Source organism: Fundulus heteroclitus, chromosome 11 (genome assembly GCF_011125445.2).
Source record: "Fundulus heteroclitus isolate FHET01 chromosome 11, MU-UCD_Fhet_4.1, whole genome shotgun sequence".
Taxonomy (NCBI): Eukaryota; Metazoa; Chordata; class Actinopteri; order Cyprinodontiformes; family Fundulidae; genus Fundulus; species Fundulus heteroclitus.
Genome location: NC_046371.1, coordinates 38,062,836 through 38,088,955, shown reverse-complemented (window position 1 = coordinate 38,088,955; position 26,120 = coordinate 38,062,836). Strand labels below are relative to the sequence as shown.

The following is a 26,120-nucleotide window of genomic DNA, read 5'->3' as shown; positions in this document are numbered from 1 at the left end:
GGCACATTCTAAGTCAGATGCAAATCACCGACCCACCCACTGTCCTGGGTCGTTAGACAACAGCTTATTTTCTATGAGGTTCAGGTCATTCACAGGCATGCAGAGCATGAATTTCTTTAGAATGTATGTTGCAATTACAAATACAGATGATTAGAATTAGAGAAGTATAACATTAGGGTCTCTTGGTAAAAAAATAAACTGAAAAGAAAGCATTTATGATGTTCATATTTGCAAGACAAAAAAATTCTAAATGTTAAGAAAAAAGCCTAAAATTGCTGAAAATATGCTGAGATTGTTATCATAAAGCAAGCTATCATCTGCATAAAGAGCTGTGAAGGTTAGGTCTCGCCTAAATGAGCTGCTTTGACAGAGCACAGCGGTTGCAGCATCTTAATTCTTTACTTTACAATATTCCCACTTTATTTTTAACATTCTGAGTTTTTGAATCATAGCTAGTCCTTATTATCAATGTTTTGACTTCATTTTATTTTTTTGACTTCATTTTTGAGTGGAAAACTGAAATAAAAATAAAATGAAATAAGAAAACTTTTCTTTAATTGACGCTGATACTCCATTAAATAAAAGGTTCTGCTCAGCAGTTCTTAATCATGTACATGCTATGAGAGGGTCCTGTTTTAAAAAGTGTTCAGACTTTGAGTCATACTCTACACAACAATGCATATTTTATCATAATGCAACTTTTAGTGATATTTTTATAATGATCGGCCACTGAAAATACATTAGCGGCTTTGTTACACTTAACCTGAGTGGTTTCTGCTTGCACCTGTTGTTTAACCTGCACAAATTCATAGTTTGGATCATTGCCTTGATTTCAGAACAAGCTGTTGTGTAGAAGAACACAGATTCACATCTATTTCTGTGCTGCTTAGCTCTGTCTCTGTCTAAATAATGTGTGAATAATGTGGGAGTACTTGGCCTCGTCTGTCCACTCTGCAGAGAAACAGTCAGGTTCTTCTATCTTTTGCTGTTGCTTTGCTGCTCTGCCTGAGAACAGCTTCCTTCTGCATGAAGCACATTATAAGAGCCTATCTATGTTCATCTGAACAACCCCGATCTGTAAAGCATTGTGGAAATGGTTCCACTTTTAGCTACAATAGGGGTTTAAAGTGGCTTTGTGTTTACAGCTATGTAGCATTCCTTCAATAGAAAAGTAAGATTTAGTTTTTTGCGTTAGTGACAGGAGGGAAGCAGGCTAAGTTACTCTGGTTGCGGTTTGGCTCTCCCCCTCCATCTGTTTTGTTTTCCCTCCATCTTGCTGTTTTTGATGAGCTGGGTCTTCAGCCCCCTTTATAAAATCCCATTAGCTCTTAATGAAGTCAGGCTCCTAGCCTCTCGGCCTCACCTCATTTAGCACGATTGTCTGGCGGCCATTAGCATGGAGGCAATTACAGCCGAACGACAAGAGTAATTGGAAATGCCGACAGGGACCCTGAGAAATGGGAATAAATAAATAAATAATATATTCCAACTAATAAGCTCCCATTCAGATAGCATGGAGGGAGCTGCATGTGTTTAAGTTAAATCAACATAATTACAATTAGGGTTGGTGAGGTAGACGGACACCGACTGAGGCAGAAATTGATATGAGTGGACTGGAAGACAACAGTTAAGCACAGAGGTAGTGAGGGTGATGGAGAGATCACACATCGGCGCTGATAATGAACAACATCAAGTGTTCAAGGGAAGCCAACTCACAGAAAGGTCAGCAAGTGTTTGTGAGGAGGCGTCCCCTAGAAAGTAAACTACATGACTGTAGCAGAAAAAGAGCAGGAAATCATTTCATTGGCTCAAAACACAAGCAACTTTCAAGGCAAGGCAAGTTCATTTGTAAAATTTTAGTAACAAGACAATTCAAATGGCTATAAAACTCCTTAAGGTTGCTAAACCGTATTTTCAGAAAGGTTAGGAAATGTAACCAGTAAGTACCCCTTCTAATGAGAGACATACAGTAAAAACAAGTTTTGTATTGGCCTAGTTACAGTCCAGACTCAAATCTGATTCAGATGCATAATAAAATAAAACCATTCTGCAAAGAAGAATGTGAGTTATGGCAAACACATTTAGAAAATTCCTTTATTTAATTCAGTCGGTTATCTTATTATTCTAAAAAACAAGGGAAAGGAACCTTTAAGAGGCAAATGCATTTTTAACTGCACTATTCATGCTACATAAAACTAAGAAACTAGAAATCGAGTTCCGGTGCTGAGTAGAGACTTTAAGAGAAAGGATGGGGAACCTCTTAAACACGTTGCTTAGAAGCTCTGAGTATGCTGCAACAACAGGCAGGGTGCTGGCACAATGCCATATTGCCATGGCACCCCCCCCCCCTTTCCTCCTTCTGCCACCCCCCCCCCCCCTTCCCTGCCTGCTAAGCTGAATGACAGGTGGCAGAAACCTGATCAGCATGAGTCTTCAGGAAGAAAGGAGTCCCGTCTGAAATGGGCATGCTGCCTGCTCACCCAGACCAGAGGGCCACCACATAGACGCGTCTAACATTGTGTATGAGTGTGTGCATACATAAAAGCAGAGGAGGGTATGTGAGGAGGTGTATAATAGACATTTTGGCTGAGGTGCTGAGCTCTGGCACTGGATCTCCAGGGTTGAAAGGGGGAAACAGGAGGCTAGTTCCCACAATAGTCTCACAGGAGTGTCCTCAATAGCCCAGCAAACGGCTGCTGGAAGCAGCGGCCTCCAAGACCTGACTGCTGGAACTGATTTGATCCCACCCTTCAGCACTTCTCTTTCAGCACTGCCCTTCAGCTAATGCTGGACTTATTCTAAGAACATTTAGCTTTAAAACATCTGACCTCTGTTACACATCGGCTGACTGAAGTTACAGCACATTTATCACTCACACTGAACAACATTACAACAAACACAGAGTGCAGCGGCGGGACCAGAGCTCTATTGTATTCCCAGACGATTTGTAAAACATACAGTGGTCATAATGTTCTCTGTTTTATTCTCTACAAACTGAATCAGAACTGAAAAGCAGCAACAATCAGAACCAAGAGCATCTTGGCACTAACCTGGGAATCCCACTGCCACGCTGGCCTTTCATTTTACCACTCACTGTTGCTGTTATCCATTAAAGGAAAATAGGAAGGGGTAGTTGTGCAAAATAGCTTTCTGAGCAATCTCTCCAGGGTTGGAGTGATTTTAAGTGGGGGTGGGGTGGGGGCTATGTTAGGAAATGAGGAAGTGGGGGTCTCCAACCAGGAGGAGATTTAATTAGTAAAATCTCATTAAGTCTAACAAAATTAAGCGTAAAACAATCCTTGGCGGGGAATCATGAAGGAGATTCTGAGAGAGGAGAAGCAGAGGAAGAGCGGGGAACACTCAGGGGCTGATAGCACAAGGAGACAAGCTGTGATTATCTGGGTAGAGTAGATGGAACCAGTTCAGAAGAATGATGGAGGCAGTTTTATGAGACCATGAGGTACAAAGTAGGTAAAGAGTCAAAAGAAGTGATTCTACCAATACTTCTCTAACACTCTGCGCTTGAAACAACTTGCTGAGACAAAGTCAAATTAATCAAGCTCACATAACACAGAGCTCATGCTCTATAAAACTAAATGTTGAAGTCTGGTTCTTAATTAGTTTTGCTCTTTTCTTGTGAATGTGATTTAAATGGATAAACTTTACACATTAGCAAACTAACTTCTGCATTATGAGCACATGACTCCTAATAGGTGTTGGTTTACTTGTATTATGTAGAGTTGGAGACCTTGAAAAACTCACAAGTTATATGTTGAGAATGACACTGAGTCTCCAGATAAAGTGCTATCCCATTGTAAAACAATTGCTGTTGCTTTTTTATTCTCTAATTTAATTCATGGGGTACACAATTAAAAAAATCATTGAATTCTTATTTCCTTTTTTGCTAACATGGATGTAGAATCTGAACCAGCCCATCCCTGATTTTCTTTAGTGGTTATTTATCATTTAGCCAGAGCTTAAATTGTGTGCTTCCAGTCCTTCAATTTGCAATTAGTTGCTAACATGAGGGACCAGAAGACATTTAAATTTGAAGGCTTAATACAGTCTGAACCACAGGGACAGACATTAAAATTCAAATCCTCCAAGACAATAATTTAGCACTTTTTCAACTGGCTGCCTACTGGCCAAACAGAGCAGAGCTGGAAAAACCGCTAACAACAAAATAAACGCTGAACGACACATTCTCTTAAAGGAGGCAAGATTTTGTGTTCTGATTAAAAGCAACTGTATCATGTACAAATATTTTAGGAAAGTACACAACAGTAAAGCCTTGAACTAGAACTCAGTCAATACCAGTCTGAGAAATAAAAGAAAGCTGTGTTTGTACAGCAGCTGTTTGCTGGCTGAAAGCAGATAAAATCTTTAAGGGGTTGGCAAATGAATTCTCTGCAAGTGAATGAACACGAATTCAGTTCATATTCATGAAGGTCTGAGTTCTTTCTAAATCTAAGAAACATTATTATGCATCTATTCTAACCATGGCATAGGAAAATTATAAAAATAGTTTTCATTTGCTTTGGATGGATTCTGCAGCGCTAGTTCTGATCTATTGCAAAGTTTGATTTCCTGGCTGCTAGTAACTCATCATTTTTACTTAAGCATGCAGACAGAGGGTCATATCATATTATGCAACAGGACCCGTTCTTCATCTATGTTCTTATAATGTTTATGACAACAATCACTGTCAACTAAAAGAGGAACAGCTTATTTATAATAGCCAACACAAAACAGTAGGAAGATATTATTCATGTCAATAATAATTCTCCAGCATTTGACACGCAGTAGTTGACCAGATAAGCCTGGCTGGCATGGATGTTTTTGGCAGCTGTCACGGTCATACATACCACAGGCCTATCAACAGAGTAACATTGGTTAATCTTATGCTACATACACTATGGAAACCTTTTACTCACCTCAGCATGCCAGATACCTGAAAATAAAAGTCAAACTTACTTTCTGATTCGTTTGGCTAATCTTATATCATAATTATTTGACCACTTGGGGAAAACGTGGTGCCCGGATGGTCAGTTGGTCCATAAATACAAGGAAGAAAAAGTAAAACGAGAGAATGATGTCACCGCACATGTAATACACAAAGTCTGGACACAGCAGAGTCCCAAATCCTGGATCCCAATACGCACAGACTATCAAGCCCATCAAAGTATTGGAAAACGCCTTTTCCAATACACCAACATACATGGTAAGATAGGAAAAAGCAGAACAGTAGAAAGACGTCACCCTCACCTTCCAACTTGATTCAAAGATGCTGATACTGTGCTGTTTGCTGTTTGAATCAATATCAACAGAAAACGGCGACATACTGACAGCACTTTGATCTCAACTTCAACAAATCAGCTTCATTGATGGAGATTTTTGTTGTTTAATGGACTCTAGCAGCATAATAACTAGCTGTGTTCTTGTACCAGCTAACTGAGCGTACTTTCCCACAGCTTTGTCAGTAAAGTGTACAAGTAAAGATTGCATGATAAAAAGCAAGAGATAACTTACATTTAGCTGGCCCACTCCAAGCATCCAAATCTCCAGTCAGAGTCTGTGAAAACACAAAAGGGTTCCTCTGTTTATGAAGTGGTAACTACATCCAAGGAAACTGTGAATCGAGCTGATGAGTTGAAAGACATGTTCCATGTGAACCTGAGGAAATAATTAGTATTGACTTTGTAAAACGTTGTGTCCTCTCACATTCATGATCAATGCTGTTTATGGGGCAATCCTGTGCATATGTTTGAGGATGAAAGGTGGAAAATGTCCAATCAGCTTCTGCGTCAGCTTCGGCATCAGGACATACCAAGTAACTATTGCTGTCTTGTTTTTCTTTTTTTCCATACTTCATGATTTTCAGGCCATCAAGGATTAAAAATTCAATACTCATGACATGACAGTTCAATACTTCATATGCAGTCTTTTAGTGACCCCAATGTCCTTCTTTTCTTTTAGTAGCAGCTTTTCAGCAATAATCTGGTAAATTCAACAAGACCCAAGGATAAAATGAGGAAACCAGTGAAAAGGTGTTATGTATTTACTGTATTATTAGACTAAGACCCATATAACTCACACTGCCTTTCTAAGAAAGGCATCGTGAACAGAAACCTGAAGGGGATTTCAGATGTTTGGTCTGTAGAGGCCTTCCTTCCACATTCTTGACCTGCTCTGCACGTATGTCGTCAATTTCTCTTAAGTCCTTTCACCAACATTATTTAATCTTTTAAAGTGACATAATTTAGACATGAAGACGAGGGCTGGCTATCTGAAAATGTTTCTCACACCTTATTCAATGCAGAAACTTTCTTTAATTTTTTTTTTACAAAAATAGTAATTAATAGAAGTTGCTAAGGCAATAAGAATCGTATAATGATGATTTACCTGTGCTATTATTGTAAACTTGCTTAGTAAAGCTTAGACAAATATCTCATTTCAGCGAAGGACACAATCTGTTTCTTAGTTCTCATTGCTGTAGTTACAGTTTTATCATAAAGTCATTTTGCCATTAAATGCCAGTGAAATCTAACTAGCGCTGTGCAGTTTAGTGTTGATGTGTCGTATAGAACCATGTTGAGGTGCAGTGTACACATTGTGGCAACAATATATTTATATTATCTGGTAGCAAGCTTTATGCAGGCAGCACAGCATGACTGCTATGCATGAGCATCGATGTTTTCAGCTGAAGGTGTGTTTCATTCGCTAAAACACATGAAGAATGGATGTTTGTCGTGTGTTGTGGAATTTTACATGCACCCAGAGACCTCCATTATAGGCTGTTATAATCTAGAGGAGCTGTATTTTCTAACCCACACCACACCCTGACCACGTTTCCAATAAAGTTAAGAAGAAGTTAAATTAACAAGTTAAATTAGGTTGTCATGTTGCTGTTATAATTTGCCAAAAAAAATATTTTTATCGAAATATGAGTTCAGTAAATTATACTATTTGCTGCTTTGAAGCTTTCATGCAATATTATGAACATAGTCTACATACAACACAATGCACCAAAATCCCTGTTTTCACAAGTTGAAGAAAGGCTCCACAATTAACAAACGATGAGTTAATGAATCTGTAATCCAGGGTGATTAATTCTGTTTAGGTTTGAGTGTTTGTTTTCTTTTTGTTTTGTTTTTTTGTATTTTAGATTTTAATTTAGACCCAAACAAGGGAATAAATACATTCATTTTCATATTGTTGCTCCTTAAATGATTATTGTAATTTACTATGAGAATGAATATGTTAATGCTGAGGCCTGCAGATCTGTGTGAGCCTTAGACAACACAACTAAACATGTGATCCAACTGTAAGCAAACGTGTGTTCACAGAAAGCAGAGAAAACAATCATGAATAAGACTAATAAATTACTGAATCAATCATTCATTTCACTAACAGAAAAAAAAAACGTTAAAATGTGTGAGTCTTCCACCTGTACAGTCCTGTGTAAAAAGTAGGACACTGCATGAAATATTCAGTTCCTTATTCAGAAGTGTTCACATAGAAATAATTTATTGTATGATGCTGAGGTAGTTCCTGTTACACAAAGGTATTCCCCAATTTCCTCTGTCTGGCTGTCCAAGAAATTCAATTTACTATCATCTGTCGAAACGACATTATCCCGGAAGTCCTCTCCTTCACCTAAATTATCTGGAAATGTTGGTCTTTCATGTTTCTTACAAGATAAGGCAAAGCAAGGCAAATTTATTTATATAGCACAATTTAGTACAGAGACAATGCAAAGTGCTTTCATGATTAAAATATAGCAAAATAAAACAGAATAAAAGCAAGTAGGAATAAAATGTGGAAACAAATAGAACATTAAAAACAGTAGGACTAAAAGTTAAACTAGTGATGTTTCAGTAAAACAGTTTAACTATAACATTCAAAGGAAATCATAAACTAATGTGTTTTAATCTTGATATAAAGGAACTCAGGCTTTCAGCACTTTTACAGTTTTCTGGAAGTTTGTTCCAGATTTGTGGAGCATAGGAACTAAATGCTGCTTCTCCATGTCTGGTTCTGGTTCTGGTTCTGGTTCTGGCAGATTGTAGGAGATAAAGGTTTCCTCCAGAACCTGCTTGAATGTCCAGGCCTGAGCATGTTGCTTGCTGTACTGAATGTCATGCACTTTCTGTTTTCTGTTCAGCTGGAACAGTTGATGTAACAATTTTTTAGATCAGCAGATAACAGGAAGGCTGAAAGGACCATTGCAAACATACTTTATCTTTCTGAGGTTTCAACCTCTGTCATTAAAAATGGTGAGTGGAATGTTGGCAACCTTGCTAAGATAAGATACTGTGGACAGTTAACAATGTTAACTCAATAATAATTTTGTCTTTGTTCTAAAGTAACAGCACAGCCTGTTTTACAGCAACTTCTCCCTTATACATACAATCACACACACACACACACACACACACACACACACACACACACACACACACACACACACACACACACACACACACACACACACACACACAAATACATGTCATGCTCCATTACCTCTGCCCCTAAGTTAAATAATTGACAATTTATGGCAAAAACACAGAAATATGTTCCATACTCTGCCTATATTTTATCTTAGTGTATATCTTATATAGACATCCAAAACAGCTAAGATCCTAACCAGCAGGTCAAAGTAGGGCTGGACAATAACTCAATAACAATATATAGTTTGGTAGATGTATATCGATGATGGGGAAAAAAGGGTCAATAAAAAGTTTAATAGAATAACAATTTTCCTTCCTTTCGCATTCTAGCCATGTAGATTAATATTACAGTCATTAAATCCTCCCAACCAATCACAAACGCAGACCCAGGAACCAAGCTCCACCCCCTTTAAAGAGTTCAGAGAGCTTAGTTTAAAAACAGTTTTGGTAAAAAAGTTGTTGAATAAAAGGTTGAGTTTGAATTAAGCGTTTGTGTGTTCTGTATCTAAAAACAGGTTGCTAAGCAACAGTATTAAATGGCCAGGGCTGCGCTTAAAATGTGTTTTGAATTTGTTGATAATTATCGAAATCGATCAATATTATTTTTATTGTATTGATATGCTTTTTTTCTATATTGTCCAGCGCTAGGTTAAAGCTTTACATTAATCAGAAACTCTAATTGGTCTACATCTGGCCACCTTTTTTAGGTCAAAGCAAAGCACACTAAAATCTTCTCTGGGCAGTAAAACTTTCTACCTATGAAGAAAATGATGTCACGTGACATAGCTCTGAAAATGTTTGGGGCTTTTTATTTAAACAGAGTAAATCAAATTAATTTAATCCAAAACCTTTTTTAATAACTGGTCAAATGAAATTTGTCAGTCGGACATAATTCCACTGAGCAGCTGACTGACTGGCCACATTTGAGCCACACGGCGCACATGTAAAAGATTTAAGTTCAATCAAGCATTCAAGGTCAGACACCTGATCTTTCGCTTAAAGCTCCACTTGAACAGTGGGAGTGTGGCCTCACAGCAGGCTGCCACCTCCTACAATCTGCTAGGAAGGAGCCTCTGAAGGGATGGTATTTAAGCAATTCCTGCACATCTCAGCAGGGACCACTGTGTGTGTGGTAGCTAGATGTGACCAGAAGAAGGCACAAAAATAGACATTTTTGAGTTAGGGTTATTAATCTATCTCAAGGTGGGAGCAAGAGTAAATATGTTTTATTATATTTCATTTTCATAAGGATTATTATTTTTTAATTCTAAGTAAAATGTCTAAGAAAGTCCATGGAACGGCTCACAATATCAATAAAATCTGTTTGAAACTGGAAGTGCTTTTATTTATTGATGCAATATATACCTCATTAAGTTAAAAAATAATCAAGTAGAATTGTGTTTAACAATGAATTAATGGAAGCAATCAATATAGAGATAGCAAGAGGAAACACCCAACTGTAGAACTGGGAACTTGATTTCCACTTGCCTTATTCTGAATTGTTCAGGATTTAAGATTCAAAATAGCTAAAGTTAATAGTTAAAGATAATAGTTCATGACAGTGACTGTAGCGCATATTCAAAGTCTTGCTGCCATAAAGAAGTCCCTAATATGCTGTCTTTGAAAACCTGTCCAATCAAACCAGAGCAGAGCTGTGCAAAAGAATTTCTAAGGTTTCTTTCAACCACAAAGAAAACATTTTACTCTCTGCGGAAATCCTTTCCATAGTCCTCCCTAAGCTCCAAAGACCCTCACTCCCTCTGCCGTCCCTCCAACCGCTGTCTGAGATCCTACTGAAGCGTCTCTGTCTACTGAAACCTGACACACACACACACACACACACACACACACACACACACACACACACACATATGACCCTTTAGGGACACAGTTGACCTTCCTGCCCATGTCATGTCAAAGTAAATCAGAGCAGGAGCCAGAGCAGTGAGGGGCTCCACCCAGGGGGCTGGAGGTTTAATCACTGCCTTCCTTATAAAAGACACAGAGGAAACATTAGCATTCCTGAATCAGCCCCTCATGGCTCACACTGCCTCCACAAACGTGGACATTGGTTCGTACAGTGCTGGTCAGATGTTTACATCCACTCATTATGGGCATGAATGTCATACTAATTCAGGGCTTTTAATGATTCATTTCAACCATTCTTTTTTGGTAGTGTACCATAAATAATTTTAAGGAATTTTAAGCACAATAATTGGGAGCACAAATTTAACTTCATGATGGATTTCCTATAATCCACACATTACAAAATTATAACATACGAGCCTAAAAATAAACCCCAACAGATATTTGGTTAAAGGTTGCTACATTCCAGCAAAAGCAAACACTTTTAAAAACCATGACCAAGACCCTAGGGTGACACTGACTGAGTCTAGATATTTCATGCTTTCTTAACATAAACGCTTCATTTAAATACTCTAGTTTACTCACACACAGGTGCCACTCCAAAACCAGTTAGATATTTGTTTGGGATTATTCTCCCGTTGGACCACCCACATGGACGGGTCAAATGCCCTGGCAAAAAAAAAAAAAAACTATTATTGTCAGATGAAATGAAGATCTGGACTTTGTTCTCATCCTTGGATTTCCCTGTCTCGTCTTGTCCCTGTCAGACTCCTGATCGGCTTCTGTTACTTGGCTGTAGAAACAGCTCATCAGGGCCAATGCCCCCTCCCAGACTCTGGGAAAGTTAGAGGCTTTTCTCCTGAATCTTACATTGCTTGTTGATTCATTCACAGCCGTTAACATGTGTCCTCTTCTTGCAGTTGTTTCCTGTCAGAGCTTACAGTAGATTTCTTGTTCACCACCAGTGAATTGTTTTAGTAAATTGTTTAAATCACTTACCCCATAAGGCTAAATTACTAGATCCTCTGTCAGTTGCATTACAGAATAATCTGGCCAAAATGGACCCATCGTTATCGCAGCAGTGGCGATCTGGTGTGGAAAAGTCTATTGCTGGTTGAAATTCTTTAATCATGTAGATCATTAATTTGCTTTAAAGGAGCAATAAGCAATATTTCACCACTAGGTGGTGCTTGAGCACTGTCTGTAGACCAAAACAAGCTGCCACCCGGCCCCTCCTTTTCCTTCTCACCCTTTCCTCCTATCCACATATTTGCAAAGGATAAAAATACAGTTAAACGTTTCGGAGGAACATTTCTAGTGAAGAAGTATGTAACTCATAACTTTAAAATGCTGTTAGCAAGAGAACATTTTCATCTGCTGGGGGTGCTCTCCTCCATGTTGCTCCAATGCTCCGCTGCTATGCCGATGGTATTTTAGAGCAAGGAGGAGCTAAGCTCTGAGTGGCAGCTGTTCACATGCATGTACATTTACACGTGGCCGGCCCAGCTATGTAAACAAGAGACTGGAGAACAACACAGAAAGATGTGGTGTAACGTCAGACCATATTCCATTTGAAATATTACCTTTTTAATTCTTCGCCTTTTTTTTTTTTCTTTTTTAATCTAAAATAATTTTAGAAATTTTGCTTATTGCTCCTTGAGGTTTCAATGCATCCACTGGCACCCAAGCTGTTAGTTTGACTTATCAGGCCAATCAGGACGATGAGTTGTGCCTCCTTTTCAGCCCCAGGTTTTGCTTTTCATAAACCTCTGCTTATTCCTCCTTAGGTATTTAAAGGTAATATAGATCAATGCCATTCATTTCTCATCCAATGTGAAATCAATTGTGAGCTACAACCCTCTTCTTTTCCCACGGCCGAGTGGCATCAACGTTCTCCACTTTGTGACTCGTACTGAGAATTCTCGAAAGAACTGATTCAAACATTTGATCCAGTTCTTCCTGACATAGAGGCGGTCAGAGGATTGTCCTTAAACCAGGGTGGAAGATCTGTCACAAATTACTAATTACCACACAATCGCCCCAGATAGTCGTTGGAATCAGTAGGCACTCATGGAAATGTGATTTTCACCAGACCAAAACTTCTTTTTAGGATTCAGCAATACACCCAACCAAATCACCATGGATCCTGCCAGGATTTCTGCTGTTCAGGATTGGCCTACTCCATCTGATCACAGGAAGCTCTAGAGGCCCTTGAGCTGTGCTAACTTTTATTGTTTTTCATAAAAAACAATAGTCAGGTCCATCTCTGCTACTCTCTGTCCACCAAGATCAAGTTTGCATGGACAAATCAGGCTGAGAGGGCTTTTGTTAAGCTTAAACCGCTTTTTACCACTGTGACTGTTCTTTAAACCCCAAATCCTGAAAAAATAGTTCTTTCTAGAGGTTGATGCTTCAAACTCAGGTGCAGATATTGGACAGCCAGCTTTTGACAATAAGATTCACCTCCTGTGCCTTTTTTCAGCAGGACATCAACCCTAAAAATGGAGCCACAGTTACAGTGAACATTTTAGGTCAAAGCTAGTAGAATATATCTTCTAAATAGTCCAGAACTAAATCCAACTCAACAGAGAATCTGTGGTAACATTTGAAAATGGATCACACACACACACACACACACACACACACAAATACACAATGTGTGTGTGTGATACAGACTTTTTAGAGGGGGGGGGGGGGGCACCACCAGAACTGTGATCCGACAATCTCAAATGCCTTCTTAAGTCCTTGGTGACAAAGCAGATTATATTAATGTAAGCACCTAAGGAACCAGTTAGTCAGGAAAGAACAGATGACTCCTAGGACAGAAGAAAGATCTAAAGATGGTTCAGGAGGGCTTCCTTAATCTCGCTCTTCAAATCCAACTTAGTGGTAGCGGGTCTAACAGACTCCATCCATCCATTTTCTTACACGCTTATCCCTGTTGGGGTGATGAGGGATGCTGGTGTCTATCTCCAGCTGTCAATAGGCGAGAGGCGGGGTGCACCCAACAGCCATTCACCCATTCACGCACACACTCACACCTAAGGAGAATTTAGAGGCCAATTAACCTAACAGTCACGTTTTTGGACTGTGGGAGGAAGCCGGAGTACCCAGAGAGAACCCACACATGCACAGGGAGAACTCTTTGTTCTGTAATGTTCTCTAAAAACAGCTGTATGTATGGTTAGACTAAGTATATGCTGTTTATAACTTAAGTACCTCATGAAGGCAGCTGACTGTACTACATCTCATTCAGGGGTATCAGATTAAGAGAGATGGGGAAAACATACATGCAACATTTTTCAAGATTTAATGGATAAAAGATTAAGAAAGCCTTGCACAATTATGCTCTACTTTGTCTGTCACATAAACTCCATATGACACAGATTGAAGTTTGCTTATAAGACAAAATATGTAAAGGTTCACAAGGAGATTGTTAGACATGAAAATGAAAGTATAATTGCATAACTTCAGGTGAAGTTAAGGCTAAATGAGCTCCAAGCACGGTACTGCTTTTCTGGTAAAATGTGCATCTTCTCAACATGATTATCTTACTGTTGCAGCTTGTAAAACATTTGCTCAGATCACTGACATAAGCTCAGAACCATAAGGAAACCTTGATTAGTTCAGTTTCACTGCACACCTAAAAACCACAGGACTGAATATTCTCAACTTTCTGCCCAAACCTTCCTGAATAAATGCACATTTGATAAGGAAAAAAGTTCCCTCCAGATGGACACCTTGGGTTTGTCTGGGTTCAGTTTGTCAGGAGTTTTGGGGTCAAGGTGTAAAGGGAGAACCAAAGACCTGTTTCCCACAATTCCTGCGCTTCAATAGCCCCCCAGCTGTTTAAGGGCTTCCATAACAACAGCTGCGCAGGTTTAGTGGTTCCTGTTGCCATGACAACTGCAGGATCAATTGGCATGCACAGACTCGTTGTGCTAATAGGAAAAGTGACATTATGCCACAATTTCATTTCAGTAAAACAATGGAAATTAGAAATGGTACTAAGATTTAAAAAGACACAAAGAAAAGGTTAATAATTTTTGTATGAAAATGTCAGGCTGTTTTAAAACATGCAATAATTTTACACTCTAGACAATCTAGACTAGACAATCACTTGTGCCTGCAAGCAACTCATTTTACATTTAACATGACCTAAGTGGTGAAGTTAAAAGAAAACAGCTAAATACGTCTTAATGCCTGGCAGCTGTATGTGCCACAGATCACTGGTCGACAGGATGTAAAACAATCAGAAATATTTTGGTTCGCCTCAAAAACAGGATATCGGGTCACTTGGCCACTGTAACACTTCTATAGTCACTTTGCAAGAGGAACAAAGGACCAAACTGAGCTCTCCTTGAGATTTACGTATTAGGAGCCATGTGCAAAACCCTTAGGTTGACGCTGCTTTTATTTCTTAGGCCTTTTTTAACTTTTCTTGGGAATTGTTTAGGACTTAGGATGGGAATGCAGGCGCTCCCATAAGGGTAACCTGAGCTGCAAAAGTATGAGAGTGGGTGTAAGTTCAGCATTTAATGACCACACAGTTGATCCAGGCAGCTGTGGTAGACAACAAACCATGAAGACATCCTAAATCAAAGGAAGCATCCAGCATCGCTGGCACACATAGGGTTCAGCAGGACAAGAGCTTCCCGAACTTCGTGTCTCTGATACTTGTCTGATACTTGACATTGATTATTTCTCCTATTGTCACAGAACATGATATTCTCTAATGAACAATGAAGCGGGCTGTCTGGGGGGCAGACAGGAATCTACAGCTAAAAATACCTCCACCATGATGACTCAGTTCAGACTGAACAAAGACAAAAAGTCCTGTTAATTTCCTCCAGTCTGGGCTTTGGCTGAAGGTGTCGGAAAGAAACTTCCAGTGCTCATTGGCACAGATGGATTCTTTAATGAACCCAAGTGCATTTAGGAAGAGGACAAAAAACAACTTAAAGGGTTCCAGATTAGGTCACCCAAACGGATGCTAATGATGTAAAAAAAATGATCGTTTAGATGAGACTTAAGGTGTTTGGTAAGGGCATGTTAGGTGGTGGTCAGTAAGATCTACTTGCTGGATATCATCCCAATCATTTGTAGAGTGTGAGCTGCTTACCAGTGTCAATGTATACACAGGTTTTAAAAAGCTACAGTCTGGCCTTATTCCTACCAGTGTTACCGCAGAATTTACTGAGGTTGTAAGCTTTGTTAAAATAGTACATGTTGCAGTAAAGCAGTGTACACTGACAGCTAATCATGTGTAAGGGGCCGTATTTTTCAAGTAACTGTAGTTCTATTACATTCATTCTTACTTTAATCTGCTTCGATAAGCAGACACCTAAGGACCTATCCCTGCTAATCTGGTCCTTGAGTTAAAAAACAGATCAGCCAAACAGTGGCTATTTCACAAACCTTAAACTGAACTGATGTTTTATGATTGGTAATGATCCGTTAGTGTAAATAGCATCCTTGTATTTCCATCCATGACAGCATTCTACGACAGAAAATTTTCAGAGACATAATGTTATAGATAAAGCCGGATTAAGGGCAAACTAAATTATATTTCTATCTCAATCCTCAACAGTAAAGTTGAGGAAGCAGCTAAGCATGTTGCTCTACTCTTTCTCATGTTATCGTCCCAATCAACCAGTGAAGCTGATACTTTGATCCATTATGTTGTTTGTCTACTTGGAAGAATTCTGATCAGAAAGTCACAAATATAATTCACAACAACCGTGATATGTTATAGAAATATAGGTTACCTTTTAAGTTTAAACAGAGGTTAACAGTAAAAACACATTATTGTATATGTTCTATATTGTTTATTTTGCCCCCAAGTTTTATTTTAGTTTACTTAGTTTGAACTCGGTTTGTGTAAGAACACAGGTTTAAGGCTGCCTTACACGACTGATATAAAGGTCAGTGTAATCCTGTTTGCTCATCCCAATATCTATTACTTTTCAACAGAGCAAAACCTCAGCGGGGATTTTCTGAATTACACATTTATCAATGTCTGCCTATGTTATTGGATTTCAACCCAACTTCCCAAATGTAATAAAAGAAATGTAAGTCATAAGATTTTATGTGGTGAAATAATTATGTGAACACACACTTCAATACTATTGCTCTGTCAAAAATTCAGCCTTTTGGTTACTCACTTACAAAAAGGCTCAGAAAAAAATAGGCAAGAGGTATCTAGCTGAATTTTAGTGGGGACCACTTCAGAATCAACAATTCACAGACATTTGGTGGACAAATATAAACAGCATGATTTTGCTATGCAGCAAAAAGAAAAAGGGAAGGTTATGAGTTCTTAAAGTGTGATATACTAAAAGACTCATTAAAATATTTCCTATTCATCCCATATTTACATGAAAACAATCTCAAAATGAGTGCATTCAGGTGCTTTTCAACTCTCTGTTGGTCAGGAAGCTTATGAATATGTAAGCTTGTTGCCCAGCAGCATGCTGACATTATTACATACATATTGAGTCAGTGTGTCATTGTTGTTTTGTACTTGTTAACCTGGATTCTTAAGCTCTTTCATTTTAGATTTAAATTGGTAGAACTCTTTAAAATTGTGTATTTTATTTGAAGTAACTCCATTGCTGAGATCAATACCAACGTCTGTCTCTAAACATACAAGATAAGAAAGACCATGTAGGAGTCCAGCCAGTCAGAAAATGCTCTTTTTGGCCTGAGCCTATATTTATATCTCATTTCATAAATTCTAGAATATTTCAACCAACTAACCCCAAACCCAATCCAAGAGGTAGGAGTGTTCTAGCAATAAATCCCTGTTTCAGGAGCTAGGCAGTAGTCTTGGTACATGATCTGCCCCATGAGCACAAAGGTGCACAGATCTCATACTGAAAGTTAGCAGAATGGAGAGATGTTGAAAAAAAATCTGATCTATGAAAGTGTGTGTACAGATGTTACAGCACACTTTTCCTTCAGAACTCTTACAGCACCTGTATGTGCTGCCTGAACCGCCCCCTTCCCGCCTACTAATGAATATGCAAAGCACTACAAATACCCAGAGGGCTCAAACCCATTTGCGTCCAAATAACCATGGCAACGGCGCTGGTCAGTAAAGCAAGGAAGAGGAGATTCACTGAATGTGAAATAGAGGCGTTAGCGTCAGAGGTGGAGGCAAGAAGTACAACCTTATTTGGGATTAATTTCACTGGTATCAGTAATAAAATCAAAATGGAGTAGAAGACGGTGGCAAATAGTGTAAATACGGCATGAGTAGAAGGCAGATATGTGGCCGACAAGAAAAAAGTGGTCTGACATTGGCATTTTCCAGATTTCTATAAGCAGCGCGTTACCATAGACACTATATCAGGATCAATGCAGTCCTATAAGCAGATTCAGGACACCACATAAAACAATAAACCTACCTAGAAGCCAGTTATAGCCAACAGCCCCTACTTGAAGTCGCTTTCCAACAGTACCATTCCGCAGTATGAAAGACTCGTGTTGCACCAGGCACACATGTCACAACATTTGTTGGTCACATTTGCGCCACCATGTTGGTGAACTTAGCTGGGCAGCATACAGATGAGGCCACTGTAGGCATAGCAGAGAGCTCATTCTGACACACCACACATGTTAGCCAGCTCTCTCTGAAATGCACCAGCTGCAAGAAAACCCAGCTTAGTGAATACTTTTTAGATTCATACACTTGGACCAGCAACACAAGGCTCCTAGTGTACCTCTATAACGATGGTACCAGTTAGATGCAGTGCTCCATGATGCTCTTAGCATCCTGAAATGACTTATAAGCCCCTCATCATTATTTACCAGCAGGTCATCAGGATCTCTGAACACACCCTCCCTTGGCATTCTTCCATTGGCGATGTCCTCCAGCAGAGCCAAGGCTGCCATTGCTCCACAATTATGCACACCTGAACACAGCTACGTATGGACGCTCTAGGACCGCGCTGAAAAAGATGAGTTTTTAAAAGAGACTTAGAATCATCTAGATCCAGCAGACCTCACGATAAAGAGGGACTGTTCTAGAGGTTAGGACCTGCGGCTGAAAAGGTTCTGTCTCTCCTGGTCACAAGCCAAGTCCTTGGAAAACTAAAAGCTTTAGATCTAGCGATCTTTGAAATCTACTTGAAATGTGTGGGTGTTAAAGTTCTTTAAGATAATGAAGTGCCAGACCATTAAGACATTTAAAAACTAAATCTCAAAAACAATTATAAATTCTAAACAGGCAGCAAGTGGAGGGAATACAACATCCAAGCGGTGCCATGCTGTCTTGTCCCCGTTAGAAGACAGGCAGCTGAATTCTGGACCAGGTGTAGACAGTGAAGAAGACACTGATCAATTCCATTATAAAGGGAATATACCAGTCTAGAAATAATAGAAATATGAATAACACTTTCTAGGACATTATGAGGAAAATAATCTTCAGCTTTACTCATAAACCTCGGATGATAAAAACTAGAATGGACTACTGCACTGATCTGGTTATTGAATAAAAGTCTACTTCTAACATGTTTCACTTTAGGAGCTCTCTTAAGGCCTAAAATGCTTTGTGAATAATCCTTGAATTATAAGATTTTTCCAAAAATGACGTAACACAGAGCTATTTTAGGATTTTTTGAATACGGGCACTAAAGTAGTACAGTTTCAGGTCTGTGACAAGACTTAAAACCGGACTGAAACTTTTCATAGAAGCTGCAGGTACTCTTGTAGCTGAATAAAAACCACCTTCTCTAAAAGTTAAGAAAGAAAGGGTAATTTAGAAATCAACCAAAAGATTGCCCTTTATAAAAAGCAGTTGGACCATGGCATGTTTAAATGTATCCGAAACACAACTTGAGAAGAGAGAGGTATTAAAACGATTTCAAATCTAGGGACCTACAACATTGAAAACATCCTTCCAAAATGTGGGTGGGACACTGTCGCCTGCAGGGCAACGTGAAGCCCTCAGCTTTAAGACTATCTGTGAAATCTGAGATATAAGCATGGGTTGAAAATGATCTAAGATAGCTGAGGATACAGGAGGTACAGCACGGTCACAGGTGCAATACGAAGGTAAAAACCTGCCAGCACAAAGTAAAACAGGAGTCAAACAAGAAGATTCAGAGGGATTCAGAAGAGAATTCAGAGAATTAAAAATAATTTGAGTCTTAACAGTTCTACCAGCAGCCTCATTGTAAAACAGGAACCTGAAGCCTGTTCTTCCACTTTCTCTCTGCGCTCCAGAAACAACCATGGTCCACAGTGTGAACCAGTCAGCTTTTACAAGAGAGACTAAAAACTGTATTACTGTAACAAAGCATCTGGTCTCAAACATAGCCTGTGTGTTGGTGTTCTAACGAAGAGATGTTAAAACATCCACAACCTTAATTCTATACGTCCCACCCACAAATTAACACATTTTACAGAAGTTTGCAAATTGCTTGGATTCTATTTAATTTGCTGAATGATGTGACCGTCTGTTTTCACCAGTGCAGAATAAAGGAGCTGTACTTTGGATTTTAACAGTTTTATATTGTGACATCAGTGGCAGCTCCAGAGATGTTTTTCTGCAGGTGCTAAGGGGGAGGGGGGGGGGGGGGGCTAAGTATTGTAATTCAGGTGTTATGAAGGATAACTCATTTTCACATTTCTCAACACACACAGACGGAACTACAAGCAAATGTGCACCCAGAACTTTGATATCTGCAACAGCCACAGTCCAAATATTCATTTGTGGTATTCTGCTGCTCAATTAAAGCAAACACAAACATGAAGTGCAACAATGAATTAACTGTATTATTTTTCACCAGACGCATCCATAGACATTTAGGCAGAAAAAAATGATACTTTTTTGCATTAAACGTGCCTTTCAATTAGCGCCTTAAATAAACAAATAAGTTCCGGTACTCCCCTTAATGTGATACAAATATGATGGGTAATACTTTTTATATAGATCTATAAATACATCTATAAATCAACAGTTTCATTGTACAGAAATGACAAAGAATAAAGTCAATACTAAATCAAATCCACATGAGCCAAGATCAAAGTGTCATGAAGCCACTTCTATTAACTTTAAGGCCCATAGTGTTAACATAGACATGAAAAATAACATCAAAAACTAAAAATATAAAACCAATAATCCTTAAAAATACAAAAAAGTGATGTTTTAGACTTAAGATTTTAATAAGCTTACAGGTTACAGTTTCCTTCTGTAACATATATAGAATTAGGCCTGACCTCAACAAACCCATGCCACCTTATAAATGTACCTTTAATCTGAAAATATGTTAGTATATTTAAAAACTCAATACATTGACTAGCCATACACAGGGTCTCTGCATACATATTTAAAGATCTAATCATATTTAATTGTCCATCAGGTAAGGAGCTGTATACAGAAAGTATGAAATTTAAAAGGTAATCTGCCCTGAACGTGTGTAGTTGACTGGAGGAGAACCAAAACAAGCTGTGTCTCCTTCCATCACACACAGGGATAGATAGGGATAGGAGATAGTAGAGGCTGAAAGATAAAGTAAAAAGAAAACATGAGGCATACAGTGAGAACGTTTGACTCCATCAGGAATTTATGAGAGTTTTAGTTCTTTGAATAATGGAAATATAACAGCAGGTTTTTCACATACAGTACAATGTTAAAATGTGAAATATTAATAATTATTTAGAAAACAGTAGTCTTGATCTAAAAATAATGGTGATGACTGTCACTGACAATGACCTAGTTTAGAATTAAGAGATCAGCTTAATTGAAAAAGTCTCCAGCAGGTCTTGGGTTCATCTTTGCTGGACTTGTCCGGTGCTTCCAGCCTCTCCTCTCCCCAGAAGCATCGTCTGACCAACAGTCTGGCCTCTGCTCATCTTATCTGACGTATTTTTTACTTCTCTTTCTGCAGCTAAATCATCAGCATCAGGATCCCTGTTACATGTGCTAATGCTAGCTTGTGGAGTCTGACCTCCGTTCATCTGTGCAGTGAAGGACTGTTCACAGCTACCGTTGTATTCCAGTTTATGTCCTCTTTTAGCTCTTTTGGGCTCAGAGAACATTATTATGCCTCCGTTTTTCCTCTCTCTTGAATGTATGGCGAGGGCTGTGCGCCAGAAGGGTTTCTTTTGAGGGAATTTGTTTAATGAACACATGCAGAGTTCAGTTCCTGTTGCATGATGTTTTTTTTATTCAGTATATAATAGTTGATTGTATAGTGAAATCGGATGTGTTTGTGGGGAAGATTTAATAACCATATGTAAAATGATATTAACTTAGATGAAAAAGAAAATAATTATCTAATATTTTCTTGGGGTACTGAGGGGGTGCTATGACTTTTCCAGGGGAAGCTATAGCACCCCCTAGTGCCACCCCTGTATCATATTACCAAACCTTTATGTCTAACCATGCTTTACAACATCCTGCTTTGGAGATAAACGCAAACATTTTAAAGATTTCTCCTTAAAGATATGACTGGGCCTATAAAACCAAATACACACTATGCAATATGTGAGCATGAAGAGACATGAGTAAAAAAGAAATAGGAGTCTAATATTAGATGTCGAGAATGTCGGCTCAATACTTTAAAGAAACCGTCAGAAATTCCCAAGAGTCAACTTGTTCTGATTCTCCAAAACATTGCGGGTCTAAATGAGGCCTGTTGAAAGAATATATCTAAGCTTGTGTTATCCTCTTGCCTCTGCTATTTACATATAATGTCCACTGGGCATTAATTATCCTGTCAATGAGAAGATTTCCAAAAAAGGAAGCGCAAGAACCTTGAATTCTGCTAAACTTCTTTTTTGATCTTATGTGAAAAAAAACTAATCAGGTCTTTGAGCTTTGTTCTTTACCATGACTGATGGATGAATACAGTAACGCTTGGTGCCTTTCTGCTTTTCATGACAAATTCTTGTATTTAGACTGAATATAACTTAGAGTAAAATGAAGTAGCTCTTGCATTTATTGGGAAAAATCGATTAGGGTAAGAGACTTAAAGACTAGCTTTGCATCAATCTAACTATAACCATTTAAAGAACAGCAGCAGGAAAGCACACAGCGTCATCCAGGCTTGGGGTGTCAAACTGCAGTGCTTAAGGGTTGGTGTCCTGCAACTTTTGTTTCCCTGGTCCAACAGTCCTGGGTCAAATATTCAGGACATCAGCAGGACTCTGCAGAGAGGATTTGACTGCATACTGAGGGGCTATTTCAGCCATTTGATTCAGGTGTGTTAGATCAGGAAGACATCTAAAAGTTGTCTTCCTGGAGTTTGACACCCCTGATCAAAGCTCCTACAGTAATATATTGTTTTCTGCTAAATGTGCATAATATTTAGTTTTAGTGGTTAGAAATGTCCATTCTTTGAGTTCCAGACTGCATTAGATTTTATAAAGACCTGAATAACAAAGTGTAACAGCTAATACGCATTTAGTTTTCTTGTTTTTTCCATATAATGGTTACGTGATTCTATCAGAATGTTTCCTGGTGTAACCGAGCACCAATAAGTTCAGCCACAACAGGCTTTTCTGGAAGTATAAAGAAATCTTCATCTAATTGTGTTTGAAATAGCACATGTCTCCACATCATTCCCACCAGAACCCCATCTTTTAAAAGGTTAATGCTTTCTGGTTTTAAACCGTTTTTTTATGGTCAGAGCATGAAACAGTCAGGGTAGCGATGAAAAGCAGAAAACACAATAGACTTGGCAGACACGACAGCAAGGAATTCCCTGGAAGCGTCACAAGTAACTAACCCTGCCCCCCCCCCCCCTGCCTCTTCCCTCCTGGTAAAAGACAGCAGCCTCATGTTTGTGCTAAATGCTATTTCTGTCATGGTACACAGCTCTCTCCACCTGGACTGAGCTGAGCCTGCAGAGTTTTCTGGCAGTCAGGTGTTCTTTGAGGTGTTTCTAATGCCTATCCTCACATTACAGAAGCTCCACCTATTTCACAGTCCCCTCAGCTCAGTATGCAGGTAGGTTAAATGCAAGTACCTTCTGTCCATCTCTCAGGGACAGAGAATAGTTGTCCTTAAACCTGCGTTACCATCTGCATCACATTCGTCTAGCAGCTAATAAATGCTACTGACTGTGGGGGTTTTAAAGGAGGGGCTTTGCTAGTTTATCCAAAGTTTCTTGTTTTTTTTTTACAGAAACAAAACTCCAAAAGGAAAAAAAAAGAAATTGCAAGTACCTTCTCACCTAAGTTGTCCCTGCTCACTCATACTTGCAACCATTCAGGAACACATGGGGAAGCTTTAAAGACGGCATATGGCATGTTACATTATTCCTTCACAGCACCACTGTTAGAAAACAAACTCACAACTCTACAAGAAGTTAAAAGCTGCCAAACTTTCAAGTCACATTCACCACCCCCCCCCCCCCCCCCCCCCCCGCCGCCACCCCACCCCCCCTCATCTTAACCACAGCAAAGCAGAGAAACAAGACAACACAATCCTATCCTGTAAAAGGCCACATGGCATTAGCCTGTAGGTGAAAGGTGGGTACACCCTGGACACCTACCTAGTTTTTATCTGATCATATGAGATATGACCTATATCATATTGAGATGGGAAATATGGCATAGAGTCAGTGATGTTTTTGGCGCCATCTTAGTTTTAGTCCTTCAGGACGAAGATTATTGTTAGGTTTAGTCACATTTAGTCATATACCTAACAAATAGTTTTTTTTTAGTGACAGTTTGTATTCAGAAGTTTTGATAAAAGAGTGGAGTATTTTAAGTCTTTTTATTTATTTTGTATTAATACATAACCTCACTGTATTTGTTTATAATATTCGCTATAACATGATAGCGTGACATTTGTGTCAATAATCTTCTAGCATAGGTTATTCTGCGTGGTGGGAGGGGGCCCCCAAATCAAATTCTGCTCAGGGCCCCCAAAAGGCTCGGGCCGGCACTGCACAGGACGGGATAAATCCTTTATTCAGAACCAGTCATGGCTGCAGCTGGATCAGAAAACAGTTCTGCTAACCTGATCCAGTCTTATTCTGTTTAGAAGTTTCGTTCTTATAAACGGGCATGCTGCCTGGTGCTTGAATTCAGGAAAATGACGTTACATGTAATTTAGGTGCGCACTTTTAAGGGTCATTTAAGGAACTTGTAACAGCGGGGACTGTTAATCCATCATTCTCCTGTTCCCTCCTGATAAACTGAAGGCATTTATCTTATCTATCTGCTGCGCGGCAGGTGGTGGGCAGTGACCAACCAGGACGTTGTCTTGTAACGATTGAACAGAATTACGGCACAATCGGCAGAAATGTATGTGATGCATTTTAAACGTCCGACAAACCATCCACCAATGTTTTCGTCTAGTCTCACACCCACGACTCGTCATGTTTTCCTCATCATTCTGAATAAAAGACTGCTGGGGCGTCAACGAAATCATTTTGTCATCGTCATCGTTGACGAAAACAACACGGCATAGAATTTTATTGTTTGTGATACTAATAATAGTCATAATAAAATGTGTCAAATGTTCCCTGGTGTCTTGGGACATATATCCACCCCAGCATTTAGCAAGAACAGTCAAACACTGCTTGGAAAATAAAATGTACTCATCAGATCACTACAACTGTTACATCTAGTGATGCAACTGTAACCCTGGACAGCAGAACAATTGGATCAAATTATATTTTTAAATGTACTGATCCGGGCTGACACTTTAAGCCAGGAATTTTGCTTAATTCATTACAGAAAAGCATTTTATGTGGAATGCTAAAGGAGACGTGTTAGGCTTTTTAATGTCTGCCTTTTCACATTGAAATCCTTCAGTTGTAGTCTATAGAAAGTGGAACTGCAACACTTTGATCTGAATTCCTCATTGTTGTTGCCCCGTTCTGAGGTGTGTCTGAGAGCCTCTCTCTAAATGCAAAGGAGGCACTTCACACCCCCCCCCCCCCCCCCCCCCCTCCAGGTCACGGAGCACCCCACTCCACCCTTCTGGGCCGTTTGGTAAGACGCTGAGGGGACGGTGTAATGAACAACCCAACACTTTGACTTATTTGCTTGTAGCTTCGGCATTCTTCTGCCATGACCTAGCTTAGTGGTTCTCTACTGCCACGTTATAGTTTAAAAAAGGCATAGTTTAAAAATGTAACCGTAAAAGAATATAAAGACATATGCTAAAATAAATAAATAAAACACTGTAACCCTGTTTGTTTGTCAGTTTCTGCCTTTCGTTATGTGTAATGTGAACCGATGTGGCCAAAGAGAAATTTCACCGCCGTACAAACAAAATACTATTAATAGAACTTTTGCAGGCCTAGACTTCTGGGATGAGGACAGATGACATAACAGCAAGAGAACAGTCGTTTAATTAAAATGCAGGACAAAGAAACAGGGACTGTGTTTAACTGGTTTATGTCAAGTATCAGTAAATGCAACAGAGGAGAAACAGAGCAATGCATCATGGATCTTACTAAGCTGACCTCTCAGTCTGAGTCAGTAAAGTTTGGGAAACCACCCGGCCTTCCTGTCACTGACCACTGGGCGGAAAGGCTGAGAAATCACATCTGGGGATCTAATCACGTATAGTGAGCGGATGATTTTGCATAAAGTCTGGCCAACTAACCCCCCCCCCCCCCCCCCCCCCCCCCACACCACAGACACACAAACCTGTTTTTTCGTTTAAGTCAAACAAACAAATTTGATCCCTGATCAGTACTATCACATTTCCAACTCCCATTTACACCACACTGACACCACAGCAATGCTGAGGCCGTGCCAGCAGGGAGACGGCACAAATATACCAGCAGGGTTATTAGGACCTTCACTGCAGGAATTAAAGGGGGGGGGTATTAT

At 39.3% G+C, this 26,120-nt stretch overlaps 1 protein-coding gene across 4 annotated transcripts in view; it reads right to left on the bottom strand.

Annotated features, from left to right (window-relative positions):
* pknox2 (pbx/knotted 1 homeobox 2) overlaps nt 1–26,120 on the bottom strand; it is a 176,174-nt gene that overhangs the window by 107,635 nt on the left and 42,419 nt on the right. Inside the window, exons 1-2 of one of the 4 annotated variants that reach the window (XM_036143489.1) lie at nt 5,530–6,019; nt 4,935–4,951 (exon numbers count right to left, since the gene is read on the bottom strand). The exons of 1 other annotated variant lie outside the window; for it this stretch is intronic. The gene's annotated coding sequence lies outside the window, so the exon portion shown is untranslated. Of the gene's footprint in view, nt 1–4,934; nt 4,952–5,529; nt 6,020–26,120 lie in introns of those variants that run through there. 2 more of the 4 variants (XM_036143487.1, XM_036143490.1) reach the window with 2 other exon arrangements.